The 21,204-nt window shown below is 39.3% G+C and overlaps 1 protein-coding gene across 4 annotated transcripts in view; it reads right to left on the bottom strand.

The window, feature by feature from the left end:
- LOC111870535 (protein SERAC1) overlaps positions 1 to 21,204 on the bottom strand; it is a 474,375-nt gene that overhangs the window by 136,745 nt on the left and 316,426 nt on the right. For all 4 annotated transcript variants that reach the window (XM_033753882.1, XM_033753888.1, XM_033753884.1 and 1 more), the window contains one exon: positions 12,468 to 12,583. The gene's annotated coding sequence lies outside the window, so the exon portion shown is untranslated. The remainder of the gene's footprint in view (positions 1 to 12,467; positions 12,584 to 21,204) is intronic.

The raw sequence follows: 21,204 nt of genomic DNA, 5'->3' as shown, positions 1-21,204 counted from the left end.
AATGAAATTCACGAATATGTAACTCGAACCCATGATGACTTACATGTTCCTGCAGTGAAAACAGCAAAATTTAATAACGCAACATACATAACAGGCATCAAAGTGTACAGTCACCTCCCTCAGTCAATAAAGACCTTAGCCAATAATGCTAAAAGTTTTAAATCTACACTGAAGAGGTTCTTATGTCAACATTCTTTTTACTCAATGAATGAATATTATCAGTATACTGGAGACAAGAATGTATAGTCCATCTGCTATTTAAATGGTTAATTTAATTTCCATCCTGTATAAGAATTATTTTTAACAACTAATACTAAATATATGTATTAATAATATAATTTTACGTTTGTACCTATGGAATTTTTATTATATACTGATTTTTCAATTTTATGAATTGTATATTTCAGACTGCTATCGAATTGTATATATTATGATTTAGTTTTGACAACATGATTGTGACAATGATAACTATTTACCAGCATTGGTTATTACAGTACATATAGAAACCTGACATGTTCTACATCCTAGGCACATTGTGACCAGAGAGGATTCATGGAAATTTAAAACAAATGAATGAATGAATTAACTTTTGTGAGAAATAACTATAAAGTTTTGTAAGACTCTGGTGTGGATGTAAGTTTTGGGGCTTACAAGAAATTTACCCACAGTTTGGAGCAATGTACTGCCTCCATCTTCAGAGTCGGAGGTAAGATGATTTGAGCAGTACGGTATCGTGTGAACACCGTAATTAAACTTCGGTTCCCATAAATCACTGGAAATTGGCTGAACTGTTGAGCGCCTATTAGATCCGCTAGGAGACTCAAGTCATGTGGTTTGTTTTATACGAAGAATCTTCAAGAGATATTTAAATTAATTGTTTCAGATATAAACCAAATCTTTCGTTGACAGAGCTAATCAAGAACAGAAATCTTATATTTGTTGGAAAAGATAATTATATCTAACCGTAAGTACACTGCAATGGATAGAAACAAAATTCACTGCCTTGCACTTCGTCAAATTGCATTTAATTTTCAAAATCACAAATATTCTAGACTTTGATGAAATATATATTACATTTTGCACTATTTTATTAGTACTTTGGAAGCAATGAATAAATTTGAAACACAAATGGAAGACAGTGTATTTCTTGGCTGCTTGCAGCCAAAAAGGAAGGACACATCACAGACACAGTACACACAGAAACGACTCCCACAATGGACGAACCACACTATACGCGAGTTTGAATTAAGACATATACAAATTATAAATTATAAAACACTCCGTCCAATGTGACCTGTAAGTTTTTTACTACATAAAAACTTAACACCCTTACATGCTTCGGTCTCTGTGGATCATCTTCAGAGGGTAAACATCACTACAAATAGGAAACCACTATCACATAACTTGTTTACACGCAAAGTACGTACACTTATATGTTACAGCACACAGTACACAGAATAGAACATTTCACAAACACAGCAGTTTCCTGGGTATGTAAGTTTAAAAAAAATTGTATAAAATATAGACATATAGACAATAAGACATATAGATGAATAATCTTAACAAGTTTTAGTATATACAAATTTTATTATAGTTGAAGAATAATGTACTTTCTAAATAATTTTATGAAAGACACAAGATGGCAAACAGTGTAATAGCTTAGCGTAACTAACGAACCTGAAAATGACACTATATTGCCGAAACATGTAGTAAGAAGCGACATATGAAATTGAGTGCACAACAAGACGGCCATTACATATGTATCATGATAAAAATCAGTGCAACAGGACGCTAAAATACAATATTTCATAGCGATTAATTTGTAATTTAATGTGGACTAAATAGTTGATGCTCTTACAATTCTTTATTAGAGTTCGTCGCAACACAACAATACAATGATCAAGGCTAAAATTAGCTTAGTTTTTTTACATGTTTCTGCTATTAAAGCCATAATCAGGCAACCACATGATTACCTTATTTACACAATACTGAACTGCAATTGCAATGGCGAAGCTGGATACTTGATAATTATTACATTATAAAATGCATGATAAAAATACTATGAACTCTAAACTTATTATAAAAACGAAAGTTATGGCGTAAAATAAGGTTAAAAGTTTTTCATGTGATATTCCATATCATCAAGTCAGTTGTTGCAATTTGTTATATTCCCGGGGACATAATGGTATATTCTAGACTTGTATACATGTAAGCTAGTTTGAGCCTTGATCATTGTATTGTTCTGTTGCGACGGACTGTAATAAAGAATTGTATACAATAACACAACAGGTTGAACGAAATGAAAACTTAATGCCTTTCTTTATATTTTGCTCACAAAATATGGATTTGTTTGGGACGGACTAGAATTGGTACAATCAGAAATAAAGAATAAATATTGGTAAAGTAATTTGTCTAGAAGTATATGAAAAGGGCGCTAATTGGAATATACAGTAAAGTGGAAAAGTAGGTAAACTACAATTGAAAATGTAAGTTTTGAGGTTTTCACGGCGATGACAATGAAGAAAGTTGTCTTCTGGGTTTAGGCACAGCTACTGCTCTCCGCAGCTATTCAACTGCTCTGAAGATGGATGCGCTACGTTACTCCGAAACGTCGGCCAAAACGAAGAATACAAGGTGCCTAAACCCAGAAGACAACTTTCTACAATTGAAAATCTTTAAAAATAATAAATTTTGAACAAAAATCAGGATGCTTCCCTGATGAAATTATAAAAAATCCAGTTGAGAAGTAGTCATTTAAATAGATAATCTGTCGATTTTAGAAATCAGTAAAAAAACATGACATAAACAACAGTTTTATCACTTTTTCCTGTACGAGTGTTCATGAAAAGTGGAATATTACAGACAAGAAAAATTATAAATTACGGCTGTATGCAAATAAAGTGCCCAGGAAAATGTATGAAATTGAACAGTATTTAAAGGGAGACAATTAAAAAACTTTAAGGTAATACACAGAATTAATTTCAAGAATTATACAGGTAATTTCATACTGTGAGGACAGAGAAATCCAGAAGTCTACACGAAATGGGCGCCGCTTCTACTGACAATGTATGGTACAGTATACTGAACGAAACTACGCAGGAGCGACGTGAGAGACAAGAGTCGGGAGTCTATTTCCGGTTATCAGAACTGGAGTGAGTGACGGCACGAAACAAATCAGACGCGCGTCGGTGTTTGCGTTCCTTCCGTTGTGAACTCAGCTTCTCTGTTATCATTCTAAAAATCTTCTGAACCTCACAACATATTTTAAACGACTTTTCAGCGCAGAGTTGTCGTTAAAAGCTCACTTTTCATTCCCCCTACTCTCCCCCACCTTATGCTGGATGTGGCATTTAAACACATGTGACACTTGATTCCTATTTCTGGAACACATGTCGAGGGTTTTTGTGACGAGATTCGGGGGAAGGACATTTTGAAGAATTATCTGATAAGGGCGGGGGCGGTATATAACGAGAAACACACAACTCGTAACATATTGTTTATGGTTAGCAGTTGAAATAAATTAAGGGGGTGTAGAATTCCGTGAATTTTTCTCGTGTTTGCTATTCCAGTAAAACTCATCACAGTTGTTGAAGAACTATAAACAAAACTATGAAGTGTGAAATGGCGAGTTAATGTAATGAAGCTGCCCTTACTTATTCTGAACTAATTAAATAATTACTGGGTTTTTGCACTTTACATCATCCGGAATTCTAGGTAACTGAGGACACGACGTTTAGATAGAACTGGATATATTTCCGCCTTCAGGTGAGAAAGGAATATACCTACTCATTTGTGCCCATTAGAAAGAGTTAATTTCAATCACTGGACAACTCCTGTTGTGCTGATCTACAAAGCATTTGAGGCCCTCACATCACATTGTGTAGAGAAGTCGAAAGAAAAACACTGCCTTTTCAGAAAAACCTCAGGGCCATTGTAGGAGTCTTGGATTACCAATTGAGAATCATGTGGTACATTAAATAGAAATATTATTACTGAACTGGCATATTAAATTCTATAGCTACCTTACTACAAATTATATTCAGTTTTTCAATAGGTTTACACTGGATTATACACGTCAAAATTTCTATGATTTGTGCTATAAATATTTACACAAAGTGTGCTGCCTGATGATGTCCTGTGAAGTCGAAATTTGTACTGGTTTTCAGTAAAAACATTAGTCCTCATTGAAACCTTGCCGATGTTTACTGAAATCAAATGAATATTTATTTAATTTTGTAGCTACTGAACACAACAGGATACGGAGTTTAAACAATGAAGTGTACAATGACACCAAAAGCGTATATGAACTAGCAGTAACATGGAGTTGCTGTACACAAGCTATAATCTTCTGAAACCGTGACAACGCAAAGTGATTTTATTGCGTCACAGATCAGAGGACAGATGAGGTGGAAGAGGTCTAAAGCACGGGATTACGCACACCTGGTGTACTGTTTCAACAATCGAAACAAATATTTATTGTTCATACAAACCCTGTGTATTGTAATGATCGTGTGCGGAATGAATTATTTTTATGTTCCGAGTTCTATTGATAATTATAAAGCTGAGTTGTAGAGCGACATATGTATATTTGTTAAACTTCAGAAAACTGTATTAGAAATTTCTTTGTAGTGGCTTTCCTTATTGTCACTTCTGACAATGTTCATAGATCTAGTAAGATTTGAGGTTTTCACGCCGGTTACTATGAAGAATTTCGACTTTTGGGATGTGGAGCCGTGTGGATCTTGTTTTAACCGACGTTTCGGAGGAACGTATCGCCTCCATCTTCATGGTTCCTCATAAACGTCGGTTTACATAATTATCTACACGCTGCCACATTCCAGAAGACGACATTTTGCATATATCTTGTAGGGCATTATGAACATTATGCTGGATTATAATGCAGATTGCCCTGAAGCCCTCACAGACACTCTAAAAATTATTGTGTGCTCGATAAGTGTAAGGGAAAACAAATATCTCCTTACATATGTTTACATTATAAGATATGCTTTTGTAGATATCACAGATGGATACTGCAGACTGTGTTGCTAATATTTCATTATAAGTGGTAGTTATCGTCACGAATACATTAAGAGAAACTGAACTGCTGAGACAGATGCTACCATTTAGTTATGAATCATTTGTCTCCCCAACTTCTAACTAAGATTGTAAAGATTAAAATATACAGGTCTACAATTTTACCTGCTGTTCTTATAGCTGGGAAACGCGGTCCCCCCCCCCCAAGAAAAGAGAGGAACGTGGATTGAGGGTGGTTTAGAACGGGGTGTCGAGGGAAATGTTTGGAACCAAGAGGAGAAATAATGGAAAGTTAAAGAAAAGAAAACAGGAAACAACTTCGTAATTGTTACCCTTCATCGAATATTGTTATGGAGATCAGACCAAGGAAGATGTCGCGGATAAGACATGTATCCCATATGGCAAAGATGAGAAGTACATATCAAATTTTACTCAGAACCTGAATTAAAGAGGTTATTGGAGATACATACGCTTAGATAGGAGGATAATATTAAATTGGATCCTAATTAATAATATGTGAGAATGTGGTATGGATTCAACTGGCTGAAGATAGGACCAAATAGCAGTCTCTAGCGAATATGGTAATAAATTTTAAGGCTGTTATAAGGGAGAAAGAATTTCTTGACTAATTAAGCGACTATTAACTTCTTTAGAGGAGTCTGCTTAGTTCTTTACAAAGCAACACGCAGATTGCTAATGTCGACAAATTACCTAGACAAGTAATCAGCTGATTTCAAGATGTTGAACATTTCTTAAAAAGTTGATGGTTTCCTTCGCAGTTCGAGCAATCTGCCACTTAATGAACCAAAAATGTCAGTATCATGTATAAACACGGCACTGAAAGTCCTAAGATGCAGATATTTTCAACAGTTCCCATCCTACGAGTATATTCAAATTCATACCATATTTATCTAATAACCGCTTATTTAAGAGTAGGCACCCCGCACGGCCTCTTCTCGAGGTTACTGGATTAAAATTCTGTACGCATTTCTCTTTTCTGTATGCAAGCTAAAAGTTCCGTCAACTGTGTCCTCATTGATATAACTACTTAACGGAATGATGGCAGTCGGGATAGCGCAGTCGGTATTGCAACTGACTACCTGTTTGACGACCGATGAGTCTGAGTTATGAGTTCCGGAAGGGTCAAGGATTTCCTCTCCTCCGTGTCGTACTGAACGGCTCTGGGGTCCACCCTATCCAAGGATATCGAAGACTCTTTTCTTGGGGTAATGCAGCCAGGGCGTGAAGCTTACCACACATTTAAACTAGTGACGAGGTCAAGAAAAGGTGAATCTATACATCAACTCCCCGATACGCCTTCATGGCATAGTGCTTAATTAGTTAAGCACAGGGAAAACTTTACATTACCTTTCACTTAACAGACTGATAAACCACTTAGTAATTGAACTAAATTATATCAATTAAATAATTCAGGCAATTAATTACTCTTCCTAACAAACAGTTGCAATTCTTATAAACGAATGTTCACCACTTATCATCAATCATCCACCACAGAAACTCAGCACTGGACCCTATCATAAGTCAGCTAACATGTCTTTAAGACCAGCTTTAACACTGTCCATCCATCTAGCGGCTCTGTAAGTAGTCGTGTTCTTTCAGGTTTTCAAGCAAAGAGGTTACATATACTACGTATATATTTCCCATCCACTTCATCCTCCATAATTTAAATCATTCTAACAATAACAAATTTATATTACAAACTGTGAAGTATTTTCTGTGTAATAATTTTCTCACTTATTTTGTCACGTCCATTTATGCCCATATACTATTCTCCTTGTCACTTCTTCCGAAACGCCCTCATGTGCTACAACAATCCCTTTCAGAGAATGAACGTATTTTCCAGTTAAGTCGCTCTTAAGCACAGTGCACAATAAGAAGTGTGAAATACAAACAATATCTGTTCCCCTTTACAAGTGTGTTTGTTAGAACCACCACGGGCAGCGCGAACAATGTAATTTACTCTTTGAATGTTGGATTAAATTGAATTAATCATGATTCTCAGTGGAACGTGAATCTGAAAACGCGTCCATTCATTAAACCTCCGTCACAGATTCAGAGAAGCAACTCGGATATTAAAAGAAAATATTTTCACCATTTTACCATATTCGTGCGAAACTTCGAGTTTCACGCCGGGGGAGAAGCAGAGATTGAGTGAGCGTGTCTGAGAACAGAGTACTGGACCTAAGCGCATGGATTAATAGGGAAAACTGAAGAAGACTGTATAATTAGGAGCTTCATAATTTGCAATGTAGCCTAGGGAAGATCCAGGAGGCATGCAGAGATTCATTTCGGATATCTGAACAGAAAACATCACTTGGGAGACCTAAGCTTAGATGGGATTATGTCTATGAATATAATAGGAGACAGTTTATAATTATGTATGTACGACTGTCATGCCTTTAATTCCCTGTAATTTTTATACGCTTATACAGACATCAGATGTTCGATATGCCATGTGAGGGATAAAGATTTAACCTAATTGTTTGAATGGAGAAAGAAAGAAACGAGATGTAATTACTTAGAGAAAGGAAGAAACGGACAGAATGGTGAAATTGCGAAAGAAATTATTCCCCGCTGAATTTCCACGGCCTTCTCAACTAATACTAATACTAATCTTAATAAGCAAGGACGTAGGTGTGAACTTGAATCATCTGGTTGACGAGAGGTTACAGTGACGGGCTCATTTCAGTGATTCAGTATTGAGGGGGTGGGTTTCCCCATGCACCGCGACTGATAGTCTATTGTACGTCCCCCTTTTAATTTCTATAGTCTCCATCCCCTACCGGTACTGGTGCTCGCTGTTAGCCCCTTTCTGCCAGCAAGGTCTGTACCCTCTACTTGGCAGTGGTATCTAATAGTTAGTCCTTTCTGTCAGCGAGGTCGTCCCTCCTCTGGCAGGGGTTCCTAGTCCCTTTCTGCCAGCAAGGTTTCTACCCTCTACTTGGCAGTGGTATCTAATACTTTAGTCCCTTTCTGTCAGAGAGGTCGTCCCTCCTCTGGCAGTGGTACCTAATACTTCCCCATCTACCGGAGGCATTGGAAACTACTTTGGGCGGGAAATGTTGGACCTAATTTAGCTCAGCGGTCTCTTAGAGACATGAGGTTCTTTTACGTGCCGTAAATCTACGACACGGGACACGCGGCTTAAAGTCCCTCCCGGAGGACTTGTTCCCTGAATTTTTCGCCCTTAAAAATTCCAGGACCTCCGCCAGGTTTTTGAACCCGCGTACTTTGAGTCATGAAGTGGGAACGTTACCCCTACACTACGGAGGCCGCGACGGGCTCATTTGGACATGACAACGAACCTTTGAGATTTATAAGAATTTTTTCATAATCAGAGAGGCTGCTGGATAGAATTAGTTGCTTCATGAAATATTTTCAAATTGTAATATCCTTCTCTCAAGGCTAAGTCCATATGTAGATGAAATTATTGGGTGGATTTCGACGTAACAGATCAGCTACAGATCCTTTGAAAACGTGGGGCTGTTTTAGTGGTTGGGAACGCCAGTAGCATTTCAAAATTTGTTTCAGGAGAAAATTAAGAGACTGAATTCGGATAATGCTTGCTACAATTTAGTCCAGAATTTTGTCTTCTCGTCTGCTGTCTAAAAGAGTAAAAATTAAAGTATACAAAATTATAATTTTGCCTGTAATTATGTATGGCTGTGAAAGTTGGTCTCTGACATTAAGAGAGGAACATAGACTGAGGGTGTTTGAGAACAGGGCGTTGAGAAGAATGATTAAGTGAAGGAGGATGAGATGAGCAACACATGTAGCACGAATGGGGAGAACAGAATGCATATAGGATATTACTGGGAAAACCAGAAGAAAAGAGCCACTAAGAAGAAGATAACATAGGTGGGTAGACAATATTAAAATGGATCGTATATAGATATGGACCAGTGGAGGGCTCCTGTGAACACGATAATGAATTTTTTGGTTCCATAAAATGTTGGGAAGTTCTTAGTAGCTGCACAACTGGCGGCTTCTGTAGAAGGGCCGAGCTCCGTGTAAGTTATTTAGTTAGTTATTACTAACTTTCTACTAACAAACCCCGAAGGCTCAACGCTCAGTTGAAACATTTTACGAGACGGAAACATCTCTTTGGACTGGACCGGGTTTGAGCCTTGCAGAGGAATATAACCGCTTTATTCCCGGCATATTGTCTGGTCCACTGGACCGGGTTTGAGCCTTGCAGAGGAATATAACCGCTTTATTCCCGGCATATTGTCTGGCCCATGCTGATAAGACCACCCTTATTATCTCACCCTCTTACCCCGAAGCTGCTACCTCATTCCTAAAAGCAGACATTCCGCCATTCTCCCAAGGGGGTTTCATCTGTCCCTCACCCCTCTGCAACTTCCTCCCTCAACAACATTCAAAAAGCGATTCCCAAGTTCCCAAAATGTTTTCATGATTCACTTACCAGTTTCCCTCCCTTGTGAACGGATATCCCCCGCTTCTCATAGCCACACACACCCCCGTTACAGAACTTACCCTTGTGTTGAAACACGAGTAGAAGCACTGACTCCATAGAAAACATTTACCAAAACGGGGTTTTTCAGAGTACTTCTGGCTTTATAGTTTTGTATCATTTTACGAAGATTTGTAACCATACTATTTATGTACTTTCGAATTGTTTTGGAGACCGGATGTTACATTCAAATCGACAAAAAAACGAAGTAATCATAGCCTAGTTATAAAGGAGTTGAGGTTTTCACATTGGTGGATAGAAATGTATAGTCTTCGTGAGGCAAACATATACCGAAATGTATTTATCTGTTTATTACTTATTTAATGAGGTATAAAGTAGCTCAAATTATGTCATCATCTAATGACAGGATGACTGATGACAAACTAGAGAGTATGTAGAAAGTGCTGGACCAGAATGTTAAGTACTATCCTGAAATTTTAATAGAGACGGAATATATTCACTAAAACTCTGTCATAATAGGCGGTCTCGAAGCCGAGATTTGAATCCGCGACTTCCATTAACGCCGGAAATTCCGTATGCAGCTGAAGCAACAGTCTGCTCCATGATGTTAGCGAGTATGCTGTGCACCTGTCTTTTGTAACTGGAGGGACTTTTCATAATAGGGGTGCAGCTTTGTTTCAGGTTCATGTAAAGTAGGGTTTGGTTACGTCGGACCGATAGAGAGAAAACTAAGTTTGCCCACAAACCCCTAAACCAAACTCCCCATGTAAATCCTTTGAGTGTTTCGGAGTTTGGATACGAGGGCGTACGAAGAGATAATAAACGGCTAATATACGGCCTTGGAGGACAGGATTGTGGTTTCTTGTTCTTTGCGAAACACAGAGTTGTACCCGCGGATCTCGGTATTACGGCGCTCCGCGTATGCCCGCGTTTTGCGGTCAGCCGACCCCATGCCTAGGCAGTACTCCAGAATTCACAAGGAAAATACTGTTTCAGAGTTAATCTCTAATCGAAGGAAGAAGAGTATTTAAGTCAGTAACAAAATTATTTTGAGAACTAAGTTCAGAGGAAACTACATGTACCTAGCAGAGATGACTAAAACATGAACTGAGATAATTACATAACAATGAGCTTAAGATTTTTAATTTTACTTAACATCATTAGCATGATTAAATCAAGAAATATGAGATCGGCGGGGTGTGTAGCTGGTACTGGAAAAATGACAAACACATGCAAACCTCTGAACCGAAAAACTATACCGAAGAATACTTGTGGAATCTACGAGCAACAGGAAAATATTGAAGTTGTTACGATTTTTACAGAAATATTTCACAGGTGTGGATTGGATCCGACTGATTCAGGACAGCATTCACCGAAGAGGATTTGTGGCGGCAATGAATCTTGAGGTTCCATGCAAACATAATTTGTCGACTAGCTGAGTTACTACCAGCGTTTAAATGAAGATCTTGAATCATGGCATTTCATTAATTTTTAACCGGATCATGCTACAGATATAGTGGAAAGTAGCCCCATGATAGGGTTCTAAAATGAAGAACTGAACTATATGGGACCCTTATTATTATTGAGGATGTATTTTGGGTACAATGTCCTTTGCTTACGGTTAGTGGAGTATATATCTGCCTACCCAAGGCTCTTCTATCACTCTGCCTTGTAACTGTATATGTCTTGAGCTGATTTTGTTGACTCTACTGATTTTATTGATCCCTGTATTCTGCTGTTCAAGGGGCGCTGGCTAGTGGAGATTACGGAGATGTTGTTTGATGTTTGTTGCACAGCGTCGGTCGAATCTTTCAATCTCTGTCGCTTGTCAAGAGAAGACGCAGACCTCACAGTGGACACTATCACTAACTAACTAACTAACTAACTAACTTTATGGAGCTGACCCCTTCCTGAGAAGCCGCCACTTATGCAGATACTCAAGAACTAAAAATTTTATGGAACCCAAAGGTTCATTACCGTGTCCACAAGAACCTTCCACTGGTCCATATCAAACCAGTTTATACCACCCTATCTTATCTAAGATCAATTTTAATATTGTCCACCCGCTTATCTATTGGTCTTCCTAGTGGTCTCTTTCCTTCTGGCTATCCCATCTATATCCTATATGCATTCCTCTTCTCCCCCATTCGTGCTACACGCCCTTCCCAGGGCATCATTCTTGACTTGATAATTCTAATTTCATTGTGTAGTTTTCTCCAATCTCCCATCACTTTATTTCTCTTCAGTCCAAATGTTCTCCTCAGCACCCTGCTCTCAAACACCCACAGTCTGAGTTCCTTCTTAAAATATCAGAGACGAAGCAAAATATTATCACACACTATTAAGTATGTAAGGTATCCCTGCCATAGAGAACGTTGCATGCAGCAATATTTGCACCTTGCCCTCCATTTAGTACTCATGAAGTAACGTATTAACTCTTCAAATGTTCAAGTTTTCGTAAAATAAACTTTCTGTTAATTTATTTCCATGGCGAAGTCCTGTATAATGTTTGTTGGAGAACCACAAGGAGCCTAAACACTTTACGGAAGAAAGAGAGGCGTTTTTAACTTATCTAGTGAAAACCAGAGACACGTAGAACAGAACAACTAGTATTTCTAAACAACATATCTGATGTAAGTTTTGAGGTTTTCACGGCGATGACTATGAAGAAAGTCGTCTTCTGGGTTTTGGCGCCGTGTATTCTTCGTTTTGGCCGACGTTTCGGAGGAACGCATCGCCTCCATCTTCAGAGCAGGTGAATGGCTTGTGAACGCAGAGAGCAGTAGCTCTTCGGCCAAAGCGAAGAATACACGGCGCCAAAACCCAGAAAACGACTTTCTTCAACATATTTCATGATTAACAAGTAAAGTGTTAGCGAAATGAAAGTTTGTGGTAAGAAACCCACGGCCTTCGGGGTAATACCACCAATGATAAATTACAAATATAACTATTAATAGGTCTATTTACAAACACTTACATATTAAAATGTTGAAGGCAAAGAAGAACTTTGAAGATTCTGGTCGAAGTTGCAGCATGCAGAGCGTCGAATGTGAGAGCAGTTAGCGTTTGGACCGAAGTTCGAGCAACGAATTCCTGGAACAAGAAACAGTACCAATAACTACCCTGCCACGTTCGGTTCGACACATTACTTCTTCTGTTGAAGGCTGATTCTGTTAGTACTCGGATGCGAAGTTCCTAAAACTCCTTCCAAATCAAAACTTTCATGTATTTCGTGTGTATAAACATATACAAATTTTTGGGCATAAGAAGCGGAATGCCTAAGTTTACAATGAGCTAACGGTTATAAGGTAAGTGTTGAGAAATTCTGAACTGCTAATGTATGCTTCTACTAACATTATTTCTACAATTTCCAATATTTCTGCTACTAATCTATATCCCAATCTAGGTACTGCATTGCCTGTATTTTATTTACTGATTGCCCGTTGTTCAGCTGCTAGAAACAGGGAAATTGCGTGGGAAATTCCTCAGGCTGCCGAAATATATGACTGTTAGAGTCTTGCGTTACGTAAACCATTTCAGAACTACGCACTTTATATAACAATGGTTATGAATTGTATATATGGGAAGAAGTGGACATAGATTGTTTTAAGGTGTTATCACGATTTTGGGTGACTTATAGACAGGTTTCGGATTGAACGATTGGATTTACTGCACCTTATATATTCACGCACTTAGGTACTACAGTCAATACAGCGCTATCGCTATTCTGCATACTTTCCTGTTCACAGTCGCACACGCACTAGGGTTCTCATTCTTCACTAGTCGTATCCTGGCAACGGATTTATCACAGTTTCACTGTCACTTAAAATCACACATGAAGTCTTCTTGGTACAGTCTAATTCCTCTCTTGCCATTTATTCTCAACCACCTTCACCTTCGACTGCCATCTCCAGAACTCGACCAAGTTCTCGACTGGACTACTACTGTCTGTTCTACCCGAACACACAGCGTCTACTCCTCGAGCGACCTTCTTTGCCCCTTTATAACCCCTCGATATGGACTCCAGGAAAACACCGCCTGTATTGTTGAGGAGACATGTTTACCTCGCCGTTGCCTAGTAACAGATGTTCTTCTATTGTCGTGTGTGCGAATGTTACGTGAATTTGTTTATTGATCCGTTGCCTAGTAACTGATATACACGTCACAGTATTGTCCTTACATTTACCTGTAAAGATTGGATAAAACTCCGAAGAGCATCAGTTTGAACTGTCGGTATCACGGGAAATTTCGTGCTGTCTGTCTGATATGGGTTTACGTTCATCTCACAACCACTTTTCTGCATGTCATATGAGGCGCCATGTTTTCGAAACTGTCATCACAGAATATTAACGCCGGGTGTGCAGTTTCCCAGCCTTGCTTTCAACAACGGCCCCACCCCCTTCCCTCTTAAGGAGGTGCTCCCCTAGCAAAGCATTTCTGCATGTCACCCCGGTAGCCCGGGGCGCGCCCGATACACCGGAAATAAGAAATTAACGTTCAGATTTACAAATACCTGCATGTTGATCTCATCATCCCCACTGATAGCGTTACGAACCCGAAGTACGAATCCAGTCATCGTTTTCATTCACGCATCTCTGAGAAAACTGCATCGACATAAACAATAAGTAATGGTAAAATCATGTCCATGCTTCTATCCATTAAGAAATATGGTTCTGTCTTCTGTCTTCATTGGTTCACCATGACCAATATTTTACAAGAAGCTGAAACTGAAATTTATAAAGATTCTCGAAAAGTCAATATATTGTCGCGTCTTACCGTTGCCCAATAACGGTTTGACATATTACAATATGATTCAATGTCCAGGCATCAGCACGGGACATAAAGAACACTTACATCACTTTTATTTCTGTAACTAATACTTGAAACATTTTTGATATGCAACACAATTAACGAATACCGCGGGGCGCATACGTAATTTAGCTCCTATCAGTCGTCACTTGGCTGGACTCTGAACAAAGTTGCAGTTAAACTCTGCTTCAAAATGCGTGCTTCGTGAAGATACTAATTTTCTGGGATGTGACGCCGTATAGTCTGCCAGAAATTTATACACATTTCGGATGAATGTTCTGGCTACGTTTTCTGGAAAGAAAAAAACCATCAGCGGTAATATTATACCAGACAACATGGTGTCATGTCCCAGAGGAGACTATAGTTTAGAGTCAAAATTCGTATATCAAATGTAACGAGTAATTTATTTGGTTCTCTCGTGATCAGACACGACGCAGAACGTAAAATTGTAAAAAAAAAGAATTTCATTCAGTCACCTGCTATACACACTCCATAAGGAGACAGAAGCTTATGGTACCAACAATTCCTCATCATCGTCAGTGTGTGTCTGCTACCCCTAGAAATGTTTGAACCACCTGACGAATTTTCACCAATCTTTGTAGCTCATACCACCAGAGGTATTATTGCACCATATATTTTAATTACATACCGTAATACAGGAGCCGGGATAGCGACTGACTACGAGCCGGACGACCGAGGAGTCTGATTTCGATTCCCGGTGAAGGCAAGAATTTTCAATTTTCCATTTGGTCCAGACCGGCTCTTGGGCCCACCCAGCCTCTTATCCAATGGGTACCGGGGACCTTTTCCCAGGAGTAAAGCGGCCGAGGCGTGAAGCTGACCACGCACCTCCAACTAGTGCAGAGGTCAAGAAAACGTGAGTCTATATATCCACTCCCACATACGTCTTCATGGAGTACTGCTTAATTAGTTAAGCATAGGGACAATTTTACTTGTTTCTTTTTCCTTGGCACTACAGCCCCAGTGGGCCTAGGCTTACCTCCATGAACTTCTCCGTTCACTTCGGTTTTTCTAGATCTTACACCTTCGGCAGGACTCCTTGGGCGGGTGATCAGCTCGTCGCAAGACCTCTACCTCTATACAAACACAGAAAAACGCAAACACACAAATTAACATCCATGCCCTGAGTGGGATTCGAACCCATGATAGCGGTTTTCAAGCGAGCGAAGGCAGTACATGCCAATTTTACCTTTTACCGTCAGTAATACCATCATGATGGCCGTACGAACTTCGAAAGGAAGTGTGGAATTTCCGTATTGCATGTAAAGGTCTTTTAAATATATACATTTTCTGTTAATATTTGTAATGTAAAACAACAACATGGCTGCTGCAAAGATACCTAAATCACGCTTCCAGTTTGAACGTGATAACCAATGGAAGTTTTGTACAGAAACAGATTCTACACGTAGCTACAAAACCTGCATGAAATATTTTATGTTAACAATTGAAGACGCGCTAACGTTTCCAACTTTGAGATTAATCTCACAAGTTTAAAATGCTCGGAATCTTTACTATAGGAATTATGCGGAAAAATCATTTACGTGTAGGCTCTAATTATTACCGTTCCTGCTGTCCTGGCCACAGAGGTTCTATAACGTGCATCATTTAATTTACGCCCAAAATTTCTTGTTTTAATGAAGCATAGCCTCGCCTACATTTGGCCTTGCATTTCACTGAAGTTTCAGAGGGCTCTGCAGAACTTTTCTGACATGACTACCATGTCCGTGTGTGTGTGTGTGTGTTGGTGTGTGTGCTGATGGGGAGAAGGATCCAGGAAAAAATTAGCTGGCCTCTCTCCTCTCTGCTCCGCTCCCAGTACATATTTCGTACGCCTGTTCACTGGCGCATGACGTTCCTTCATATCAAAGCCTCTACAGAGATATTCAATTTGAAATAGCATAATTAAAATGCAGGGCAATCTGCATGTATTAACATTTTGATGCTGGGAAATATTATTTCAGCTGACTGTGACCATCGCTGTTGAAACAGATTTGCGGAAACCGAGGGTCTCCTATTCACATTGGTCAACCGTGAATCTACGAAGCGGATACCAAGTTTCAAAACCCCACTGAGAAAGAAAAAAAATGATGACTATTTCTCGCAAAGCATTTTTACATTTTTTGTTAACCAGTGCGCACACGTGCGATGTTACGGCCTTCTCAACAGCTCCTGCTCACATCCTGGGCACCAATTTATCGACCCAAGTGGTCATGTAGCCTTAACCCGTCCAAACACTTCAGAGACCTTGAGTTTGAATTGAGCTTGGATTTGCTTTAGCCTCTGTGGAATGTTGTTCGATGGTATGCGCCCTACAGTGCTCTTATCTCACGTCAACGGAGTGCTACAGTTTGTCTTCATAAGGATTTACTGAAAATCCGTACAATAGATTCGTACGAAAACCGAATCTTTCTACAGCGCCAAGATTAAATTGCGAAAATTATGGTTGACACCTCGCAAAGATCCGATTTTTCTTCCTCTATTCTATTATTTATTTTCCTTCATTTTTACCTTCCTTCTTTATTTTTCATCATCTTCCTTTGTCTTCCTATCTTCCTTAGTGTAGTTTCCTCTTTATGTCTGCTTCGTTCTTTGCTTTTGCTTCTCTCTTCTATTTCTTCTTTGTCTTGACACAGATTTTTAGGCTTGTAAAACTTGTTCCAACAAATCAAAACCAAGAACTGTTATATCTCATCCTTCTGTTATTATATTTTTGTATTTGTTATTGACCTCGTCATTGAGGCAGCTGAAGTGATTTCACAATTTCGCCATCTAGGAGCTCCCTCTCGAATCCACAGATCCGTAGGTGAAGAGCTTCAGATCTCGGTATGCATTACCGGCCATTGTCTACTTCGAGGGCCGTCAGACGTTCAGCGCGGCAACGTCTGGGCACTCAGTCGAGCATGAGAGTTAAACTAAACACACTTGGGGCTCATATCTGTTAGGAGGCAGATATTTCTACCCTAACCCTAACGAAGTGGCCTGAACTCCCCGCGGGAGGGGCCCCTTCATATCTCCCGTAGCGTCCTGCTGTTCGCTTTGAAACAGCAAATGCAGAGGGTATTTTCCCGGTGGTTTCAGAGTTATCATTCCACTTAAAAATCAGAATTATTCCAGATTAAAGTATGATTCGGTGAAAAATCTTGCTATTAATAGTTAGTCAACTTGTTGGCTCTGATACCAATCGGTGTTCCGTCGGAGAAAATTCCGCAATTGAGTATCGAAGTTGTTACTACGTGCTGGCTGGTCCGTCCTGTAGCACTCACAAGAGTTGAAACACGTGAGCACTTACTTACTTATGGAGCTGAGCCCTCCTTGAGGAGAAGCCAAATCTGTAGCCACTCAAGAATTTCCCAGCATTTTATGGAACCCGAAGGTTCATTACAGTGTTCACAAGAGCACTCCACTGGTCCCTGTCCTGAGCCAGATCAATCCAATACATCCCATCCCATCCGAAACACATGAGTACTTATGAAATTATGTATGGCAGGAGAAAACTGGAAGTTGGTTGCTGTGATAAATTTCTGCCCAACGGCAACTGCAACATTACAAATCGAACATGGGCTACCCTGGGTTTGAACCTAGACTTACACGACGAGAAGGCAGTGTCTAACCACCCCACCTATGATATAGATGGAAATTCGTGTCTTAGCACCAATAAAAATAAAGTTTCCATCTCTCTGGTCTACACTGGGGGCCAATGAGGATGCGTCCAGACACTGAGGGTAGCGAACATACTGTACACGCCCGGCCAGTGGATGAGACCATATGCGGTCAGTTTTGTAAGTTGGGGTTGAGTGTTAAGTGGCACTCAAGGGATATTATATAGGGCATTTCGGTTGGACAACTAGATATGGACAAAGAGAAAGTCCACTGGCGAGCTGTGAATGAAATGTAAATTTCATGAAATCACTTTAAATTGTATTATTCTTTCCTTGCAGGATCTGAGGTCTCACAGCGGTGATTATGACGACTGCCTTCTTCCGGAATATAACGTTGTGCAGTCCAGTGAAAGCAAAATTATATTTCAGAGGAACATATTGCTTCTCTCGTCAGGGTTGAAGAGTAAGCCAACCAAGAAACCAGCTTGATGTAGGCAGATTGCTGTTCCTCAGAAACGTCGGATAAATTTTACCGGACTACATGACGTTATATCTCAGAAGATAGAAATCTTTATTGGAGGGAACCCTTTGTTTTAACGGACTAACAGGGGGAGGTGGGGGGGACTGTCCGCTATCGCCGATGTCCGCTATAACCGTGTAAAGGGGCATTCGAAGAAGTACACCAAAAGATACACAATCAATACACTCTATAAACAGAGAAACACGATTTGATTACATAAAGTTTTTCTTATATGGGACTTTTTATATGCCTCAACATTTCTAAAAACTAACAATTGTACACAGTCAGATTTCTTCCGTTTTATCCGAAATCTCTTATGTCCGAGTTCCTTATAACGCGGGTTTACTTTGTTTAATGATTTGCGTGAATTAGTTGAATATATTTTAATAATAATATTTATTATGGGTATGGGTCTTTTATTTTGTTTTGATCAGCTTCGTTTCATATTTGTTAAGGAAAAAGGGAAAAAATTAAGAAGGAAGGAAACAAACAAAAAAATTAAGCAGAGGAAGGTTGGAAGGGAATAACGGAAGCAACTGAGAAAGAGATGAAAATTAAAGAGAAAGCAAAGGGAAAACAAAAGTGAGAAATCGAAAATAAATAAAGTGGATGAAGTGAAAAATAAAGAAAGAGATGTAGGTACCTGTTTATATCAGTGAATTCATTGATGAGTAACTCTAGACACTGTGTTGCGAAGCACAGATGTGAGGTGTGGGTAGTCGCTGGGGCTTTATTATGATGACGCCGCTCAGTTTGGCAACCAGACCGTCTCGTGCGGCGCTGACGTCGCGTTTACCTCATTAATCCTCTTTTCTTCCTTCCTCTCAAAATGTCACCCTGTCCCTCGGTCAAGTACGCGACACATAAATAAGAAGGGTGATGTTTCTGGGGTATAAGCAACAGTGTAAACCCTTACTCGTGTGGTAAAATGTGTGTTTCGGATTCCGAAGGCTAGAGTTCAGTATCTCCATGTACAAAATTTCATCTATAGTTTTGTACTTTACTATATAATATATACATTGCACATACATATGCACACACTGTATTCCATCACTGTGACTTCCGTGCCATTTACATAGGTATAAAAGATATGAAAGTATTCTAATTTAATTTAATTTAGTTTGGGTATAAAACCTTACGTAGAGGCATGCGTTAGTGCAGTTGGTTGAAGCACTGCTATAAGCCAGAAGGTCGCGGATTCAATTCCCGATAAGGTTATTGGATTTTTCAATTGATCTAATCCTTCGGACAGCATTATGGCCCTGGGGTCGACTCAACCTTTAACAGAAATGAATATGAAGAATCCTCCTGGGGAGTAAAGAGCGGCTTGCGCGTAAGGCTGACGACATCACAGCAATCTGTGAGCCAACTGTCTAGAATATGTGGGAGCCTCGACGTCTCACAACCCTCTGGTCCTCTGTGACCTGTTACAGGGAGAGGTTTACTTTTTTTACCTTTATAAAACATTACGTAGTAGCTATATTATTCCTATTTAAGGGTGCTCGTCATTGATATTTGGAGTTGGACGACTGAAAACTGTTACAGTGAAGTATCTGTTGTTTATTTTTTTCAAAACATGTTACTGTTTGATAAATGAGAAAGCAGGATACATTCTGCATAAATGATAATATGTAACCGTAACTCTCATAAACGTTTATGTTCGTTTGTCTTTACGTCCTCATAGCTAAGACTGACACGCACCTTAACCTCATTTATTAAATAAGAAAGTGAAACTGTTATATAGAGACTGAATTTTTAACAAACCGAGTAACCAGACCGACTAACCACTATCCGATTATGAAGGTTAATAACAAATTACGAACAAATACTGCCACGTTTACACTTTTTAAATCAACACTGGATACCATTTTAATATCTGGATTACGTTCTGAAGAAATTGAAAACTACAGACACAGTTGAAAAAATTAACGGTGATTTGAATTGGAAAGACAAGCTGACAGAATGCAAGAAGGCAGGATCACAAACCCTTCCACGCTCACGTTACCAAGTAGTGGACATGAGCTGTAGAGCGACTAACATGATCATTACATATAGAGAGGTAACATTAAACAATAATAATTACATTTGTCTGTTTCCTCTTCTCTTGCTATTTCAAGGAGATAGTGGCTCCGGTCTAGAAAACCGAGATTAACGGCCGTGGGGATCCGTTACGCTGACCACGCGACACCCTCTGTCCTCTAAAGTTGGCACTAACTTCGCCGACAAGCGGCGGTCGCTCGGTCGGTATTGTTCACTTGCGAACTTCAGGTCACGGAGTTTGTTTTTTGTTGCTCTTCTCTTTTCCTAATTTTTATGTCGTCTGATTCTTCGCTATGCCCTTATCGTCCTTATCTCCCTCCTCCGTGTTACATCATTCGGCTTCTTCCACTTCCTTCTCTTTCTTCCGTTGTTTCTCCAGTGACGTGACTCACACGTCCAGAGTTAAACAGTTTTAAAACAGCAAATTCATGTGGTTCCCAGAGGGAAAGAAACATATATAAGGGGACGAAAGACTATGGTGAAAAATAAATGTATCTTCTGAACTTCAGAACTATCTTTAAAACACTCAGTCCATTTGGAGAAAGAGTTAAAAGAACTTAAGCCGCAATAAATCGGGACATCGAATTTATTTTTATGTGCTCTTTTCCTCTTGTTTCTGCTTAAACTTTACTATACTCATTCTAACATATTTTAACAGAGTAGCTTTCTTCAGCAAACTGCGGAGCAGAACAGAACGCGCATATGTATAAAATATACAAACGATC

This window comes from Cryptotermes secundus, unplaced genomic scaffold (assembly GCF_002891405.2).
Source record: "Cryptotermes secundus unplaced genomic scaffold, Csec_1.0 scaffold117, whole genome shotgun sequence".
Lineage (NCBI taxonomy): Eukaryota > Metazoa > Arthropoda > Insecta > Blattodea > Kalotermitidae > Cryptotermes > Cryptotermes secundus.
This window is presented reverse-complemented; position numbering and strand designations above follow the sequence as displayed.